An 18,887-nucleotide genomic window follows, 5' to 3' on the forward strand; every position below is an offset into this window, starting at 1 on the left:
GAATCGGCAACTTACATTTTTCTATAGAATTGTAAAACTGTTTTACACTGTAAAGAATGAGTCAGAAAAAACCTGGCCACTTTCCTCCCTCCATATTTTCTAGTATATAAGATGAACATTGGCAGCACTGTGCATAAGCAAGGGCAGACTGTCGATCTTACTCACGAATAGATTGTCAGTTGTGAAGTGTGCATACTGTGGTAAAGAACGATGAGTCAGTTAGAAAAACGAAAACTAATTGTGAACAAATACCTCGAAAATCCAGGTATGTCCTTAAATAAATTAAGCAAACTCGTAAAATACCCTCGGTCTACTGTGCAAAATGTAATTAAAAAGTACGCACAAGATTTAACTGTTGAAAGAAAACCTGGCTCAGGTAGAAAACCGGGGACTAGCCAACCGAAGCTGGAGAAAAGGGTTACTGCATTGCTGCGTCAAAATCCTTATTTATCGGAAAGAGCAGTTGCTGGTGTGGTCAAAGCGTCCCAATCTACAGTGCACAGATTTAAGCAAGGAAAAGTTTACGATCTTTCAAAGTCCAAAAGGTACCTAACCGAGACGAAAAGCAAAAAGTGACGGCAAAATCCAGAGCAAGAAAACTCTATGATCAGAGTAGTATGGGCCCCACTTTGCCTAACTTTTTGGCCCCTGGGTCCCTGCCTCAGGACCCATGGTCCCTGGCCGGGGTCAATGACCTAGGGGTACCTAGGACCACCCCCTCTAAATTTTGGCAGGGGTACCATGGCCCACCCCCTAAATTTTGGCAGGGGTACATAGGACCACCCCCCTTAAATTTTGGAAATTGCCAAATCTAAAAATTTGGTATGGTAGCCTAGGACCATAGTATGTACCTCTATCAGTATTGGGGGTCTATGTCGTTCCCTTTCATGGGTAAAAAATTGCCAAAAATTCAAATTTCGGGGGGTTTTGACCTAATTTATCCCCTTGGATGAGGTGTTATTACCCTATATGGTTATATGGGCGTATACAGGGGTCCATTACCTTTCATAAGACATGGGTATATTAATGCACCCCTTGAAAAATTTGGGAGGGGTACCTTGGCCCACCCCTTAAATTTTGGAAATTGCCCAATTTCAACATTGGGTATTATAGTACAGGACCCTAATATGTATTATGATAAATTTGGGTGGTCCACCTCATTCCCTTTTAGGGGTACATAGGACCACCCCCCCTTAAATTTTGGAAATTGCCAAATCTAAAAATTTGGTGTGGTAGCCTAGGACCATAGTATGTACCTTTATCAGTATTGGGTGTCTATGTCGTTCCCTTTCATGGGTAAAAAATTGCCAAAAATTTAAATTTCGGGGGTTTTTGACCTAATTTATCCCCTTTGATGAGGTATTATTACCCTATATAGTTATATGGACGTATACAGGGGTCCATTACTTTTCATAACATATGGGTATATTAATGCACCCCTTGAAAAATTTGGGAGGGGTACCTTGGCCCACCCCTTAAATTTTGGAAATTGACCAATTTAAACATGGTAGCGACTGCATCCACACCCAGGTACGATATTATTGTGAAAACTAGGTCGAAGTTTTTGCATTTCTAGCCAATAGCTACTCGTACATCAGTTTTAGTGACGTCACAAGGGAGAACGTCATAAACAATTTGTAACATGGTTTCTTATTGGGTAAGATTAAGAAGTGCCCGTCTGCTATGTGTTGAAATCTAAATTAGCGCACGAAAGAAACTGACGACGCGTTTGAGTATGAGTCGGTTGAATTTCATGGTAAGCAAGTAAAATTCGATGTTCCGCTTAGTAGTAGTAGGTTTTTTTTTTTTTTTTTAAATCTAGGTGAATTTATTATTACCGGTATGTTAAGGGGTATGTTTAGTACAAGGGGTCCAGCAGCACGTAAAAAACACAAAATTTACAGGAGAAATGAGTGATGCAAGTACTTAGACGTAACATAACGTAACCAAATCTAACTAAACTTAACATAAACTAACGTAAGATAACCTGAACTAAACTAAACTAACGTAATATTAGCAGAAATAAGCGAAATTCTATTATTTTTTGGAAAATTATGCGGGACTCCTATACTAATATAACATAAATTAAACTAACCTAAACTAGCCTATCCTAACTTAAACTAACCAACCCTGCCCTACACTAACCGAATGTGAACAGAAATTACCAAAATTGTAACATTTTTTTAGAGAAAGAGCTGGACCCCTTCTGCTAAACATAGGCCTTATTGAATAACAGAATAATATTTTCTTGAATGTAGTAGTGAAGTAGTAATTTTCTTAAACATTATGGTATGTCATGTAATACACTGATTTACTATTTAATTTGGTAACTCTTTACTTTGGGCAAGGCAGTGATATCCCGTCACTGTTAGTATTATTCACAGGTGTCATTGGTTCCTTTCTGGTGCTAGGGATTATTCATAGACTATGTACGACCTTAAAAAGGCAGTAATAAGGGGACTTTAATTTACTACAATATTGCCCTTGTACTTAATGCAATCAGTTCCTGTCACTGCCTTGCCTAAACTAAAGATTTGCCGATATAGCTACTGACTTACAACTTAATTTAGATAACAACGAGATTAGGTGCAAATATAAATTCCGATTATTTTTGGAGTATGTTAAGCAGAAGTGGTCCAGAAGCATGTAAAAAACAGAATTTACAGGAGAAATGAATGATGCATGTATTTAGACATAATGTAACCAAATCTATTCTAAGCTAACCTAAACTAATCTAGGGTAGTGTTTAGATTTGGGGGGGGGATAGGTTTTTACCGACTTTTTTGCGATATTCTATTCACATTGGTTTGGCTTAGGTTAACAACATTTAATTCAGACAGTATTGCCGAGCGAGCGTCAGAGACTGAAGGCGGGTTAGACACCCGTAGGGCACAATCTCTTCTGTCTTCTTTAGTGTTGGCCCCCAATTACTAAACAATTACCGTAATCTACTAGCAGAAATAAGCGAATTTCTATCACTTTTTTGGAAAATTATGCTGTATCCCTAAACTAACATAATATAACACAAACTAATCTAAACTAAGCTAATGTGAACAGAAATCGCCAAAATTGTACGTTTTTTTTTCTTAAAGGAAAAAGAGCTGGACCCCTTCTGCTAAACGTGAGCTTTATTTTTTTAACCTTCACGGGAAGCAGTTTGTTTATATTTCGTGGCATCGACTTGTGGTACCTTTGAAACCTGTCTAGTTTGTGTTAACTAAGAATAAGGTAACTATCATATGTTACGGACAATATAGGTACTGATTAAGAATAGTCCGTCATAGAAATTGTAATTATAGATTAAAATGAGTCTATGCATGTAAAAAGGAAAGTAGTTATAGGATATTAAATTGCACAGTTGGACGAATTTTACACAACATGCAGGAAATCATATTTCATGTATACAAGTGTGGTACTGTAAGTATGGGACGATTACAGGATCTATACTACGTTTAAAATGAATCAGTGCGTATTAAATAGGTGTGTATAACATACTGGTTGCCATTAATGCTGTGTCACCGGATCGAAAATCGAAAATCAAAATGTACTGCATTCTGTTATATTTGGTTGGGTTAGATTAAATTGCATTAGGTTAGGGGCATACAAACTAGTTCAAAAAACTGAACAACCTGTGTTAGGTGGCCACTAAAAGGCAGGAATACACTTGCAGTCAGTAGGGTCTAGCTGATGGTTCCGCGCGGGGTGCGTCCGAAAATTGCATGCGCGTCAGCGACGGTGGGTATACGCATATGCAAGGGTAGTGAAAACGTGGGTTTTGATAGTCATACAAATTTCAATAGCACTTGTGACAGGGTTTGAAAAAGCCCAAGTTTTTCTGAAAAAACCAACCTACCTGAGCCCGTATGGGTTTTTTCGTTTTTTTTTCTCCGAAATATTTCAATGCCTTTGAGGCAAACGTGTTAAGATGTGACTTACGTTTTTAAGATTGTCAATGTCACAACTTGCAACAATCTTTTATTTACTGCTGTTTTGAAAACTGGCCCTCAATTTGAAATTTTTCATTGGAACACCGAGAAAATCTATACAGCTAATTTAGTGTGTCGTGCTTCTACTCTGAAAATTTCAACTTAAAAGACCGAAAATTTAGCTTTGTAGCGTGGATGCCCGCTATTTTGAACAGTAATAATAATAATAATGGCCGCCGTTTTGAAATTTTACGTTGGTATTCCGCCAAAATCTATACAGGAAATTTAGCGTATCTCGTACCTTGTAGCCTGAAAATTTAAACTTAGAGGACCGAAAGTTTTACCCTGTAGTGTGTGGTACAGGGAGATACCACACAAGTGGAGACATGTAGATCGTGTCGAGAAGCCGCCTCAGTGACGTTCGCCAAATGTGAATACCAAATATATTAAATTAAAACTAAGATATCTTTCATGTTTTAAAATGTCGAATATAAAATAAATATTTCCCAGCGTAAAATAAATGATTTTATTGTTGAAGTTGACTTCCGATACTTTGTGCGTTCAATTACGGGGATTTCCCGAGCACTTGTTGCAAGACAGTTCTTTCCCGAAAATTAATTTTAAAAAACAAAGGTATAATTCATATTTTATGAAGTTATCTAAATGTTTCAAAATGTTTTAAATCAAATTATGTATCTTCCAGCGTAAAATAAATAGTTTTATTGTTGAAGTATTCACTTCAGATGCTTTGTGCGTTCGTTTATGGGAATCAATCTTCCACTAGTATGGAAGTATGAATTCAGCACTTGAAATAGTAAGCGTTACGTAGTCGTCAGAGCTTCAAGCATTAAGCTTCTTAATTTTTCAAGAATTTTTACACTATTGCTGGTGTTGATTCTACAGAATGCATATTTGAAAAGTAGCAACAAATGAACTGAACTAAGCTGCTGCTGTTGGAAAACCAAATTTTACTGAAGAATGATTACTTGTATGTCTATAATTATAATTACTTATGTTTACCATCAAAGGTAAGAAGTCATTCTGATAGTTTCACTAATGTATTTACATATTTCCTGGTAGTACCGGCACCTATGCAGTGACGTAACTAGGGGAACAAACGTGGCTTGTTCCCCGGGTGCCTGATTGGGTAAATATTTGGGGGGCGCTAAGTCGAGTTCTTGCCCTGAGCAACAACTAGCGTATTTACATCGCTGCACCTATGCCCTTAAATCCGTAAAACCTCGATGTCGCCAAGTTGGGAAGGACACTGTTCACGGAAAGTATTTTCTATTTTACTTCAAACAGGCTATAAGCATAATCCATACATTAATTTGCTCCACAATTATCCCAAGCTAAGTTTTTTTTTCTTTCTTTTTGTAATTCATTCATTGCATTTAGAAATTTATGAAGGTCTTATGTTGAATGTTAGTGTGTACCTTAACGTGAAAGCATTTAATTCGCCCAAGAAAAGTCCAAAATCTGGGAAAAAAAAAATTCAATGTGATCACCTTAGTTGTACCAATAATATACTAACAAAAAGCCAGGTGGATTTTTTAGATGGGTGCAATCCGAAAAAAAACCACCGGGTTTTTTTGGGCTAGGCCGCTTGGACAAACCATGACTTGTCATGATTTCATACTAGTAACGTTTCACTTGTAAAGATAAAATATAGCTTCTGTACACTGTGCAGACGTACATTGCCTTTGAGTTAGAAGTCGCTTACCTTCAAAACTGAGGCTTGCAAACTTTTGCAATTTTAAGAAGAAAATGAATCCCACGTACCCTTTTCCCACGCTGAAAATATGTTCATTTTCTTTTCTGTATTTTCAATTCATTTCCCATTTACCACACATTGTTCGCCTGATTTACATACCGTGTCTTTCGTAAAATTTCAACAACTGTCGCTCGTTATTTTTCAATAGTTCTATATAACTCACACATGATATGTGACCGCCTTAACATACACGCGCCATTTCCACGCTCCTTTCGCGCCATTATCTCCGCGAAATAGTCCATCCACCTCCACATACATTGCCGATTAGAACTTACAAACTCAACCATTTTCTTAGCTTTTACTACTCCCGTTACCTGACTTTCATTCATTCTTCCTCACAAACTTAAATAAATTCTCCAACTGACCCGGCAAATTTCCTAAGATTGGTCCGGCGATATAGCACTTAACCCTACTAATTTCCGCCGGCGCAGTATTTTTGCACCATGTACGAAATCTTTTATGTTTAAATGCACTGTCGTTGTCAATATGCACCTCTGTCGCTAACGCGCTTGTTCCCTTGGTGCGGGCAACCTTGCTACGCTTTTGGCCTGATTCACTTAGATAACATTTTCGCTTTTAACTGCTCCTAACACAAGTTGATGTATATATATTACAGTCGTTTATTTGACACACCCGGACGCGTATTTGTGTCTGGCACACACAAATTTTACTCCTACCCTTAGAAACGATTTCTAAGGCACTTTGAGTGAATTTCATGGTAATAGCATAGCACGTAGTTATTTCCTGGGTACATCAGTTTGCATGCTTATTGTCAACCTATGCACAATAATTTCGGCATGTGCCAGGTTAATAAGGACCTAGAATCTTAGGGAATCATTTAAGGCAAAAAAAGTGAAAGGGAAATGTTTTTATTATTCTCAATCAGCACCTTAAATTACTTCACAAAGGAAGACTGCTTGATTTGGAACTTAATATAACAACAATCATGCAGGTTAAGAATCTGAGATCATACCTTATGTTGCAATGCATTTCATTCTTTTATGATTAAATATACTCTTACGACCTTCAAACATTTCTTGCGGGACGAGTTTCATTCCTGTGTACAGATTGATTTTTGGAAGGCTTAACTCATGCCCCTCGTTATGACATATGCTATAAAGACTGTCAAGCAAAAAACTGCTAAACGTCCTGTGCCAGATGACCACTAGTAAGCAAGTAGTATCTCTAACCGAAGCTGGAGTCCGGTGGTGCGTCCGTAGGGAGCATGTGCATCGTCAATGGAAAGAGCTGTATAAACAAAATTAGTGGGAAAAAATTTTTTTATGGTACAGAACCCCATGCCCTCTTCTTTGAGACACTTTTATGACCACACGTTTCCTTACCACAGTGCTATTACAGGCCTATTTTATTATAGTTTCCTTATGGAGTATTACACCGTAAAGACCAGACAGCTTGCTTTACGGCTTCGTCATTATAACTCATGTTACAGGTAATGTACTCATGTATGCATCTTTTTTTTTATTTGTTTATTTACTGGTCTTGGTCTTTTGGAATAATATTAAGTACTTGCACTTTTTTTCAACATACCTCAAGTTGAATCAAATTGATAAAAATAACATAATAAAATCATCTTTACCATATAGTCCTTCACAGGGGTATCGTACACAATATAATGTACAGAAGCCGCGATGGCTCAGTGGTCTCCTCTGGTGCTTGGGGTCCCTGGCTCGATCCCAGCTCGCGCCAAGTGAACTTTGTGGTGGACAAACCCCGTGTGTGTGGGTTTATTCGTGGTTCTCCCACTTCCTTCTTATCACTATTTCTCATAACCACCGTCTCGCTTACCTTAGCCGGCATAATCTTGGGACGTAAAACTCAAAGTTTTCCTTTCATTTTACAATATATACACTCGGAACGACTTTTTTTATTGATGTAATATAATGTGAATGACAGTGATACAAGTTGGACATTCGACGCCCCAATTCTGTGCTGCACTCCTATTTGCTACTTCGGCTTGTGCATTTCTCACTAGGTTTTAAAGCAAATTCTCTTGTATAAAGATTTCTGTTAAAACTAGGTGTAAAATATAGTTAGGAATTTCAAAGTAATACTAGTAGTTAATTTTATGCACACACACACACACAGTAAATTCAGTTTCTGTCTTAGAGTTTGAGCGATTTTCCTTCCTTTCTATTGGTATGTCTTGCCATGGAATTTGTTTCGGGACAGTGGAAAGGCAGGTATGAGATTGAACACTATTTAAAGTTTCTGTGCAGGTGGAAAAAAATCATTTTTGTTATTTTTTTTTTTATTTAAATAGATTTTTTTCATTTAAATCAAATCTGTCTTCTCGTATAATACAAGTCGCGAACTGAAGAAAAAGCATTAGGAATTAGTATTAAATGCTAATTATGCTATTTAAGTGAAAGTATTGGGGTTGAATTTTGAATTATCCCCAATCGTTACTTACTTCCTCTATTGTCATTGGTGATTTTTCTAAGAACATTTAGTGCTGCTTTTACATCTTGGGCGTTAATCATATTTTGAAAACTTTAAATGTATTGTGTAGGTATAGTAACCAGTAACCTCCTTAAAGAGATAAAACATTATTGCATCAATGGATGTACAATTACTTGTTCTTTTATAAAAATAAATGTACTTTTATAAAAATATTATTCGTGTAAAGAACAGTAACCTTTGTAAACATGTTTAAAATAACATCATGGATTTCACTTGAAATTATTTGTAACATTATCAAAATGGTATAGATGTACTGGACGGTGACTTTGACGGAATAAAAATAACAAGGACTGTTATATTGTTCTGGATATTGTCAAAAAATTATTATTATAGAGATATATTGAACCTCTATAATAATATCCATATCCATAAGATCTTTATGGATAATTTAAAATTCACACAGCTCATGCGACTCATTGTCTCAAGGAAAATTTTCCGATATACAGAATATCAACGTGATTCACAATACACAAATAAAAATTTATGATATGAGCTGGCAACCTTCTATGTCTGATCAAAAGAATACAAAAACTACATCCACCGTATTAAAGCATGCTGCTTCTCCATTAAATAAGTGACCAGCTGCTTCGACACTGTTCAGCCCTGGCGAGTCTGTTGCTTTTACTTGGCTGATGTTTTTATTATTTCCGTCTTGTTTTTAACCTTCGTGATTAAGGCTCCAGGGGAGAATTAAAGGCTAGGTAGTGCAAAGGACTTGAGGAATTACAGTTACTGTAATATGATTCTGTACACGTACTAATCTTTTTCTTTACAGTCTTCAGAGTATAACAATCGTCACAATCAATCGACGTAAAAAGTAAAAATGGAAGGATAGGTTTCTCAGGAATGTGGTTAAAAGAGGATTGAGTCCTAATTTTTATTCAAGCTACACAACTGAAAATGTTGCTCAAACCATTATCATCTTACGATGCGAGGTTGGCTATCGAAACATAGTAATATACGTGGACACGGTTAAAAGTTAACAGAAAAAAGGAAGAAAAGCTTTCATACCGTGCTGTTGTGCGTTCATTAACGAACCTTTCAATCTTGAAATTGAAAATTTTTGGACCATGAAAAAGCTGTAAATTTGATTATTTAGTTTGAGTGGGAACTTTGTAGGAGTCATAGACGACTCAATCGAATAGACTACATACCATTTCCTGTATTTTTCCCTTTTATTTTTGTCCTCGTGTATAGAAGTATGAGCAAGTTTAGATTTTTATGTACCTGTCGATTTTTTTTTAAATGCTTCTAAATAACAATGCATTCTCATTGGTTATCAGTGTCGATACTTCTTCATATATAAAAGCAACTCGCCAACTAATGTGATATATCTGTATTATTACATCATAAGATTTATTTAATTAATACTTCGCTAAACTTATGATCCTTGCATGTGGACATTTGATACTTATTGTTTTCGCTTTTATCCTTTTGCAGAACTGAGATTGACAGCACTGTATCGCGAACTGCTCCGCTGTTTGAATCTCAAGAGTTGGCAGTTTACTAATTACAAAATCATTCAAGACCACTTTGTACTCTCTCCTTGTGGTCTCCTTAACCAGACCACGCTATCAAATCTCTGCTCGTAAATAAGCAGAATGCGAGGAACTCTGTGTTAGGTAATGATATTAAGATGTCAATATTAAGATACAATGTTCTGATAAAGCTGATTATTTATTTCATTCTTTATTTTATTTTATTGTATTTTTGAACTTACATCAGTATTTGTATGTAGCAAGGAAATACCTTATCGACACCCATTCACTGTTTTTTCTCCACAATCAAACACTCCGATATAGGACATCCTTCATACAAAACATATATGTAGGTATTCTTCATTATACAGTCTCACTTTCAAATTAAAGGAAGAATCACATAGTGCTGCCATTGAGTGTTACTTACACAGAACAGGGGAAATCAGCTTCCCGATCATCGCATAGTTAATGCGTTGAACGAAAGGAATGAAATTAGTTTTATCAAATGTGGACATATTAGAGAAAGCTAATTTTATGAGCGCATTGAGGCTCCTTTTGAGAATGATTTAGTTTTCTGAACTTCAGTTTTACTGTTCTGTACAGTGCTTAAACATTGTTTCTAACGAATTACAAACATGGTCAGTTGAGTCAAGAGTGGAAATTGTTTTGCTTCCTTGTTCTTTCTTAAATGACACTGCCGAAGAAATAAAGAAAGAAAAAGAATACAAAACACTACTTTTCTAGTTGAAGCATCAATATTTCAAACGTTTAGTTCCGAATTGAGATCAAGAGTATCTACAATTCTGATTCTTCTTAGTGTAAAATTATTATGTAAACCTTGAAAACTGCTAGATGGTTTTCGTAGAATAGTTGTACCTTTTGCTATACAGTATAAATCCGGTTTTATACTTTTCAAGGGACTTAACAGAAAAAGAGAAAATGGTGGAAAGCTTTTCAGGCTATATATAATTAACAGTATATAGATTTACAAAGATTATTTGCGATTACTCTAAATATCTAGCAGTAAAGAACAACATTAAAGTAAACAATTTTCAGAATACATTTTGTACATCTAACTGTTAGTTATTTCTGTCTGGCTATGTATTATACAATTTGCATAGCATTGGAAGGTATTTATGTAATACTATTAGTACTTTTGAAGTTCAATATACAGTTAACTTTTTCCTGTATCCCAAGTTCTTTTTTAAATTTAATTAACCATTTCTCCTCTACATTCGCTGGTTTACAAGATGTGAATGACGGAGAATTCAAATTTTCCTTAACGTAAAAGCGGGAAGTGGAATATATTGTGAACGTAGAGAAACTGAAAAGGCCGAGAAAAATGGTGAGAAAACTTGAATTCTGAAAACTGGTATGTATCTTAATAATTACTAGGATAAATATTAGATACCTACTTGCAGATTATTCTATTAATTAATAAATAAACAGAATCGATCATATTCAAAATTACTTTAACCTGCTACCATAAATCATGATTTTAACCATGGCCATCTTGAGTATGTGACACGTTTGGTGTGGTCTTCCAAATGTAGCAACACTATTCTGCGTACGATTTGCAGGAGGAAAAGATCCTTATGTAACACTTAAGAAGTAGCATATTTATATGTTTATTTCTTTATTATTTATTTGTGTATATATCTAGATCTAGATGTATCTATCTATCTATCTATCTATATATATATATAAATAATTGTTTTTCGATTACAGGGTGTCTAGCAGTTATGCCTGGATACCTTAGTAAGTTAAGTACGTGTCATCGCTAAGATGAATAGGATGTGTAACTTCCAGTTTCCCCAAATACAGTAATCGAAGAATTCAATGGATGATGCTTAACGTGTGACTCACCGTAAGTTTGCAACAATAATTGCATCTTGCTTAAGTAAGAGTAGAATGCAAGGCCTAAATACGAGTATAGAGAGGTTGATGTAAACTCAGAGCAGTAATGTAGAATTTGTACGTGAAAGTGATTGTATTTTGTCTTACTGTACATAAAGACATATAGCTGAATGAAGAAATGAAGAAGTGTGTTTACATTCGATCAGCAAATTAACATTTCAAGAAATTTATTGTTTGCCAATATTATATCTAAATTTACTTTGAATATTAAAACATAGTAACAAAATGAACACCCATGAATATTTATCTTAATAGTGCTGTTCAAATACATATTTTTAATATCTTCTTTTTTAAGGTTCCCTTGTATTTAAAGTTTCATACTTCTAATGAATAAGGTGTCAAAAATTTTATTTTCATATTTTAAAATTTAAGTATTTCCGTATTTTTCGAAATATACGTGGTTAAAAGATACGGTGAATAATTTTACCATGTTAAAAACAAAGTAATAAGCTTACATGGAATTCGATTTAATCTCCTTCAAAGTACTGACCTTGGCTAGCAATGCACTTATCCCAACGTTGAATCCATGACTGGAAGCATTCCTGGAAGGCTTTTGGAAGGGCGTTCAGCTGCTCTGTCGTAACCCTCTTGAGTCAGGAATGGTGTCAAAACGTTTTCCTTTAAGCACAGTTTTAATTTTGGGGAAGAGGCAGAACTAGCATGGTACTATATCCGGAGAGTACGTGTGGATGTGGACAAACACCAATATTTTTATCGGTCAAAAACTCTTGTTCGTCAGTCGAAAGTCGGAGAACGAATTTCGCATCCACTCTCCTCATTGGCAAATCGGCGGTTAAAATGCTAAAATTGTGAGATGCTAAGTTCTTCGGTAAGCTCTTAAATAGTTATTCGCCTGTTTAAACGAACAAATTTTTCCACTTTATGCACTTTTTTTTTTTTCGTGGTTAATCGACGTCCCGAAGATAGCTTGTCCTCTACCGATTCATTTCCGCTTTTAAATCGTTCATACCACTTGTAAACAGTCTTCAGAGTTACAGCATTATCAGCATACACCAATTAATATTTCGTGAGTTTCTTGGCACTTATCTGCAACTTGAAACAGTACTTAATATTCCGCGTTGTTCGAAATCCATGATGCGCGAAAGACACGGTAAACACGACCTCCCTCTAGCGGCTCTGGACGCGGAGTGACAAGTCAGAACGTGTTTCATCTTGACGCTGGCTGTCTCAACGGATCAGCTATCGAACAAATTACATCAAATGAGAGTAGCGTCAGCAGTTGCTGCTTAAAAGGGGAAAAAAAAAAATCGTATTTTTGATCACACATTGTACCTGAGAGCTGTTTTGATCCCTGCATTCAAAATTCAAAATTGTGAGATTGTAGATGTTCGTTTTCATTGGATTTTATTTGTTTGTTGCGCACTGAATAACCTTTTTTTATTGACGTATTTTCAGTAATAATTCTATTTTATTTTATGTATTTATTATCTACACTGAACTAATAGTTTACAGTTCCACGTTAATTGAGGGTCCAATATCTAGTGTTAGTGGTTTGGTCTATGAAATTCAGTTAATCGTGAATTACCTTTAACAGGCTTCGAGCCGTATGCTTGAGTTTGAATTAATGAGGAATGTATTCAGGGAAGATCATTGGACTATATCTGTGTTCCACGTTCTGAGTAGTGAATGGAATGAGGAAATACATTGTCCGTTGTTATATGCACTAGAGAACAAGCCCATTTCTTTCATCTTAAGGTAGTTCACAATGTATTTTTACAATTCAGGCACTAAAGAAAACTAAACATAATAGATTTATTTTATTTTTACCCGATAATTTGTCATAGATTTTCTTTCATTTATTTATTTACTTCATTGTTATTTACTTAGGAAGTATCGTAGTAGAATTGAGGAGTTTGATGTAATAAGGGCGTAAGCCTTTCGCTTAAAAGGTTACGCCCTTTTTGCATCAAATGCATGAGTGGTTTTTATCATGCTTGTTAAGCCTCCTGTCAAAATTTCAACTCGATATCGGAATAAAATGCTGCATATTACATTGTTTTATGTAAGAAAAAAACTCCACCTAAATTTTCAACATAGTTTTCTCCAAATGCATATTTCAGTCCTACGCCCTTATTGCATCAAACTCCCAATTAATATTTAACTATTTTCGAGGTTTATTTTTAAAAATTGGTAAATTGAAGTATTAGGTTCACCATGCTTAAAACAAGCCGTTTATGCAAGATGTGCATCACTAAGTGTTAAAGGACTAAGGAGGGAGTAATTAAAAGTTATAACGGAGAGCTTTCGAGGAAAAAGAAAAACAATTAAACTACTGTACAGTTAACGAAAGTTGGCTTCTGACAGGTTGACAGAACACGTAGTATATTGGAAGCACTCTTATCAAAGGCTCTGCAACTAACTTAGAATGTTTAACTCATAATTTTATAATTGTAATAATACGAAAGGAACATCTGATTTCCAAATAATAACTATAATAGAACTTGGAATATTAATATTCTGCAAGAAGATTAAAGAAGAGTTAACACAATTTTCTAAACGTATGCAGCTTCAATATTTCTCTTCATCTAATGCAGAGTCTTCACAATCTTCTAATACTGAATCGAAGTTGGATTCGAACACTGTGTTAAAAAGAAGGCACTTTTTAACCTATTAAAATATACTTTAATTGAACTTCTGCCTTTATAACTTAACAAGGGTATTTCTCAAACACATCTACAAATTATAGTAAGTTACTGCTTCTGTGTACTTCGAATACAAATTCTCGTGAAACAGGCAAGTAAAAGACTTTTTCTCTGAGTGTAATTGGAAAACGCATGCAGAACAGAAAACTAAAACTGCAAATGATTTACTAAACTTTGTTTCGTGCTAACTTAAAACTAATTCTTTTATTTAAACAGCAATAAACAGAATACGTGAGTTAAATAAACTGTAAAAATATTTGTAAAGCCGAAGCTGTCTTTTACTGTCTAGAAATCGAAGGCAACATAATTGGTTCCCGAAATAACACTAGGAATATGATAATACCATTGTGATTCCCAAGACACACACTATATAAGTATTAATTATTCTTAATATAATTGCTGTATGATCGTTGAGTGATAACTATTTGTTTTGCCTAACCCGTGTATAAGTTTCTTTTTTTTTTTTTTTCTTGTGATATTTTTGCATACTAGAATGTTAGTTTCTTGATATTTTAGAAATGGTTTTCATTGTTTCCAAAACTTTTTTTGTAGGTGAGTTGCAGTACAAAAATTGTCACATTCCTTGTAAGGAGCAGAGAATGAAGAAATTTATTGTTATGCATGATGTGCACAAGCCTGGAAGAGAGAATGGAGTCAGTTGGATATCAATCTGTGGTGCTTTTGATCAGTTGTGAGCATCCACTTTGATATCTTGGTGTTGTTCATTGAAATCAACGAACTTACACAAGCTGGAAGTGTGAACGAGTACGCAAGTGCGACCAAATAAAACATTTACGAAATTGAGAACATGATAAAAATTCTATTTTTGAAACAAAATATACTAATTGGTAAATTTAAATTTACTTAACATGTATGATAGACAAAGCACTTCATATTTACTTAAATCAGTACTTATGGCATTTCTTGAAACGTTTCCATGTATTGTTAACGTTTATTCAGGCTCACATGAAACTTGTCAGGTATAATGTAAGCCTGCCATTTGGTCAGTAGAAATCAAAACACGTATTTATTGAAAAAAAAAAAAAAATCGTCGGAACTCTTGCAATACCAGTTATTTTTTCTTTCTTTTATAGAGGCTTCATTTGAACAACTTGTTGAATTTATTGCCCGTTTGTTGCAATACGTTCATGGTGTTCTTTCGTTTGCAATACGTTCTTTTTATGAATGATCATTAAAATTGAGAAAAACAGGTTTATAATTATTAGAAAGTATCTGGGTATGTTCTAAGTTAAGAGCTAAGATGTAAGTTCCATATTAGCGGTACAAATCTGAGATGACATACATCATTCTCTGTAGTGAATATAAACTTGTTAAACTGCATTTAGGTAAGTGTAAATAATAAGTAGTTTATTATCGAAAATTAGGTTTTCATTCCTGCCTATAAATATAATCAAGTTCTGAAGCTTTTTCACCCACCACCTTCGAACATCGATATGTCACCTAAGACGTACCTGGACGATCAAAAATAATCCCCATCAGCATCAACACCCTCTGCCTACGTTCTGGAAGGTCATGGATTCCATCGTAATAGAACCTAATGGGCCGTAAAACAAAAGGAGGTATCAAGTGCATTTTGCATCTCTACTAGGGATTTGAACTGGCGTCCTCTAAGGTGATTGTCCAAGGAATGAAACAGGTGATAATCGGATAGTGTAATGTCCGGGGAGTATGCTGGGTGCAATAGTGTTTCCCATCCAAGGTGTAGAATGGTGTCCCGGGTCATCCTAGCCACGTGGGGCTTAGCCTTGTCCTGTAACAGAAGTGCTGACTCCAAAGTTTTAAATTTTTCTTCAACACGGCTCAACCGCTGACAGTACACAGTTGCATTGATGCTCTGACCAGGTGGTAGCAGTTCCAGATGCACGATGCCGCGAGCAGTCCACCAAACACACAAGGAAGACCTAGTGCTGTGCTGGTTTCGGCTATTTTGAAACCAGTTAATGGGATAGTAACGAATAATAACGGCGCCATGGAGCTTCGTACAAGACCCACTTCTCATCACATATCAACACCGTGTTCAGAAATGGCTCCTTGCTCAGACGAGACAGCAAAGAAACGCAGGTATCTGCTCACGTTGCATTCTGGCTCGGAGTCAAATTATGTGGGACCTATCGACTCAGTTTGTAATGGTTTCTCCACTCATACTGAATTGTAGTCCCAGTTCCTCACATATCTGGCCACTGTTTGCCTGAATTGCTGCTTGAAGATCTTCATTTTGTACATGTGGTGGTCTTCCCGCACGTGGTGCGTCTTCGAGTGTTTCGTCACCGTTCTTAAACTTGTTAAACCACCACTGCGCTTTCTACGTAGTCAGGATACCCTCACCAAAGACGTGGCATATTTTCCGCCGCGCTGCAGCGGCATTTGACCCCAGTTTGAACTCGTACAGCATTCACGCCCTTGTGACATTCTGTCCCATGTTAACTCTGTCCTTACGCAAGTTCACGGTGTAACTGAACTGCCACCATCACATAGTATGTTGGATATACCCATACCAAGAACTGACCTTCGCCTTATCTCCATTTGCATTCAACTTACGGTGTGTGGGCCAATTGAATGCAGACCTCACAAAAAGTAACAGAACTTTGTTGGTTACCTTTATAATATTAGTGAATACATTTACGTTAAGTGTGTACGTTACACTTTGGATTTGGTTAGTACTTCTATGTTTTGATTGGGAATAGCTTCAAACGTCACCATATTCCTTGATAGCAATGAGTCATGCCGAACATCTCATTTCCAGAATTCAATATATTACCAAAATCTATTGAATGTTTAGAAATGTATGTATAATTTGCACACCCTTCGAAGAAAGAATGGAGCTAGTTGAAAATCAATTCGTAGTGCTTTTAACCAATTATTAGCATTTGTTTTGATATCTTACTGTAGTCCATTGATATCGTCGACCTTAGACAAGCTGGTTTGGAAGTGTATTATATGATTCATGTAATATTTTCTTCTTTCTGGTTAGATCATTGGTTCATATCAGACAGGACATCACCATCAGTGAAAAGTTATTTACATTTTTTAACGTACGTTGTAGTATAGCGAATCCTTTACGTATAGAGTCGTCAAAGGTCTGATCATATACAAGTAATGAGAACAATGTTATAAGTCCTATCTGGTTTTATGCATAAAACATCTGTTACATTCCCTGAATTCAATTGGCTCCCATCTCTGTATCTTTTTTACCACACGTGTGGAAGGCGTCATAACCGTCAGCACGTCAGTCTTTGTCAAGGTACCGCAGCGATCACCATGTTGTATGTATGATGTCTTTCCTTGTGTTGTGGTGCTTTTCGCGAAGTGGTCATTTTTGATGAAGAGGTCGCCACGAAGTCCCTGAAAACATTGTTGTGAACTGCACCCACTTGCCACTTCAATCTCGATCCACGCACGTCGTTTTTCCGAAACATATTGTTATGGCGCATCAAATTGCCTTCTCTAGAACATTGCTTTGTTTTGACTGAATAACACATAGTCGTTATCTCTCGCCGTACTTCATCGTCTCACACTCCCTTATCACCTGTGGAACTCCTGTAGTGCTGAGACACATCCTTCTGCCGTGTGAACAGTGTTGCCATTATTTTTCTATCTAAGCTCTGTATTTGGGAAAGTATATACTTTTTTTTTTTAATTTTATCTTTTTCATCAAGTAAATATGAAATTGTGCATTTCTCATACACTATAAATTTCTTCACAGACAAGGATTAGAGAAACGAACATTTAAAATACGAATCATTTAATATAAATGTAATTTAAGAGTGTTAGAAGAATTATGTACAGTATATTGAAATGACCACTTCCTTCGAGGTTGAGATGATATAGTGTTGTTTTTCTGATATTGCTTAGTTTTGGTGTGTATCAATGTAAAGTTCAGTTGTGAAACTACAATCATCTTAAATACAAATTATTTTAACGCGTGATAACTGAAATCATCATTTGTAAATGTAATTGAATTAATTCATAAATTAAAGAAAATGTTTGTATTATGGGTAAGTTTATTAGATATTGTAGTATCTACATCTTTATTCCTTATTACATAAGTTGCATGCTTTTGGTGTTGGTAACTTTGAACAGCGATCACCATGTTATCAACAGTATACGCAACAGTATGAACAATATTGCGTACAATTGTTTGCTTAGATTGAAGAAAAGAATTATGACACCATAAATTTATCTGTGAAATAGGGTATATTTACCATACATGTTTTATAAGGACTTCGGATTTTTTTATTTATTTTTTTTCACTTTAAAATACATGGCTCAGACTCTGATTGGCAAAGGAATATTTAGGGCTCGCATACTCATTTTTGGTGAGGTGTCGTATTGTAATTTCAGTATTTTTGATTTTTATGTGTTTTGTAGAATTGAAGAATAGGATCGTAATAAACAAAATATTGTAGTACTTGTTGTTTAGTTTCATTACTTTTTTTTCTTCCATCCTCTGTCTTAAGTTCCAGAATAGAAAACAAGATTTTCAGTAAAATCCATATAACCTTGTACACAGGTATGTAAGAATTCTGAATACGTAAGATTTTCTCAGGAAACCCCCTTTTTCCCTCTTTCTTTCTTTCTTTCTTTCTTGGAATATTGAGCTATAACACATGGCAAAATAAAATTCCAC

General features: G+C 35.5%; 1 long non-coding RNA gene across 1 annotated transcript; it reads left to right on the forward strand.

The window, feature by feature from the left end:
- The first annotated feature begins 1,657 nt into the window (after positions 1-1,657).
- Positions 1,658-18,668, forward strand: LOC145690766 (uncharacterized). The gene is made up of 4 exons (XR_014132274.1): positions 1,658-1,756; positions 9,622-9,803; positions 11,388-11,526; positions 14,792-18,668. It is a non-coding gene; the product is annotated as an uncharacterized LOC145690766 (long non-coding RNA).
- Positions 18,669-18,887: the final 219 nt, after the last annotated feature.

This window comes from Thermobia domestica, chromosome 7 (genome assembly GCF_964235325.1).
Source record: "Thermobia domestica chromosome 7, izTheDome1.hap1.1, whole genome shotgun sequence".
Taxonomy (NCBI): domain Eukaryota; kingdom Metazoa; phylum Arthropoda; class Insecta; order Zygentoma; family Lepismatidae; genus Thermobia; species Thermobia domestica.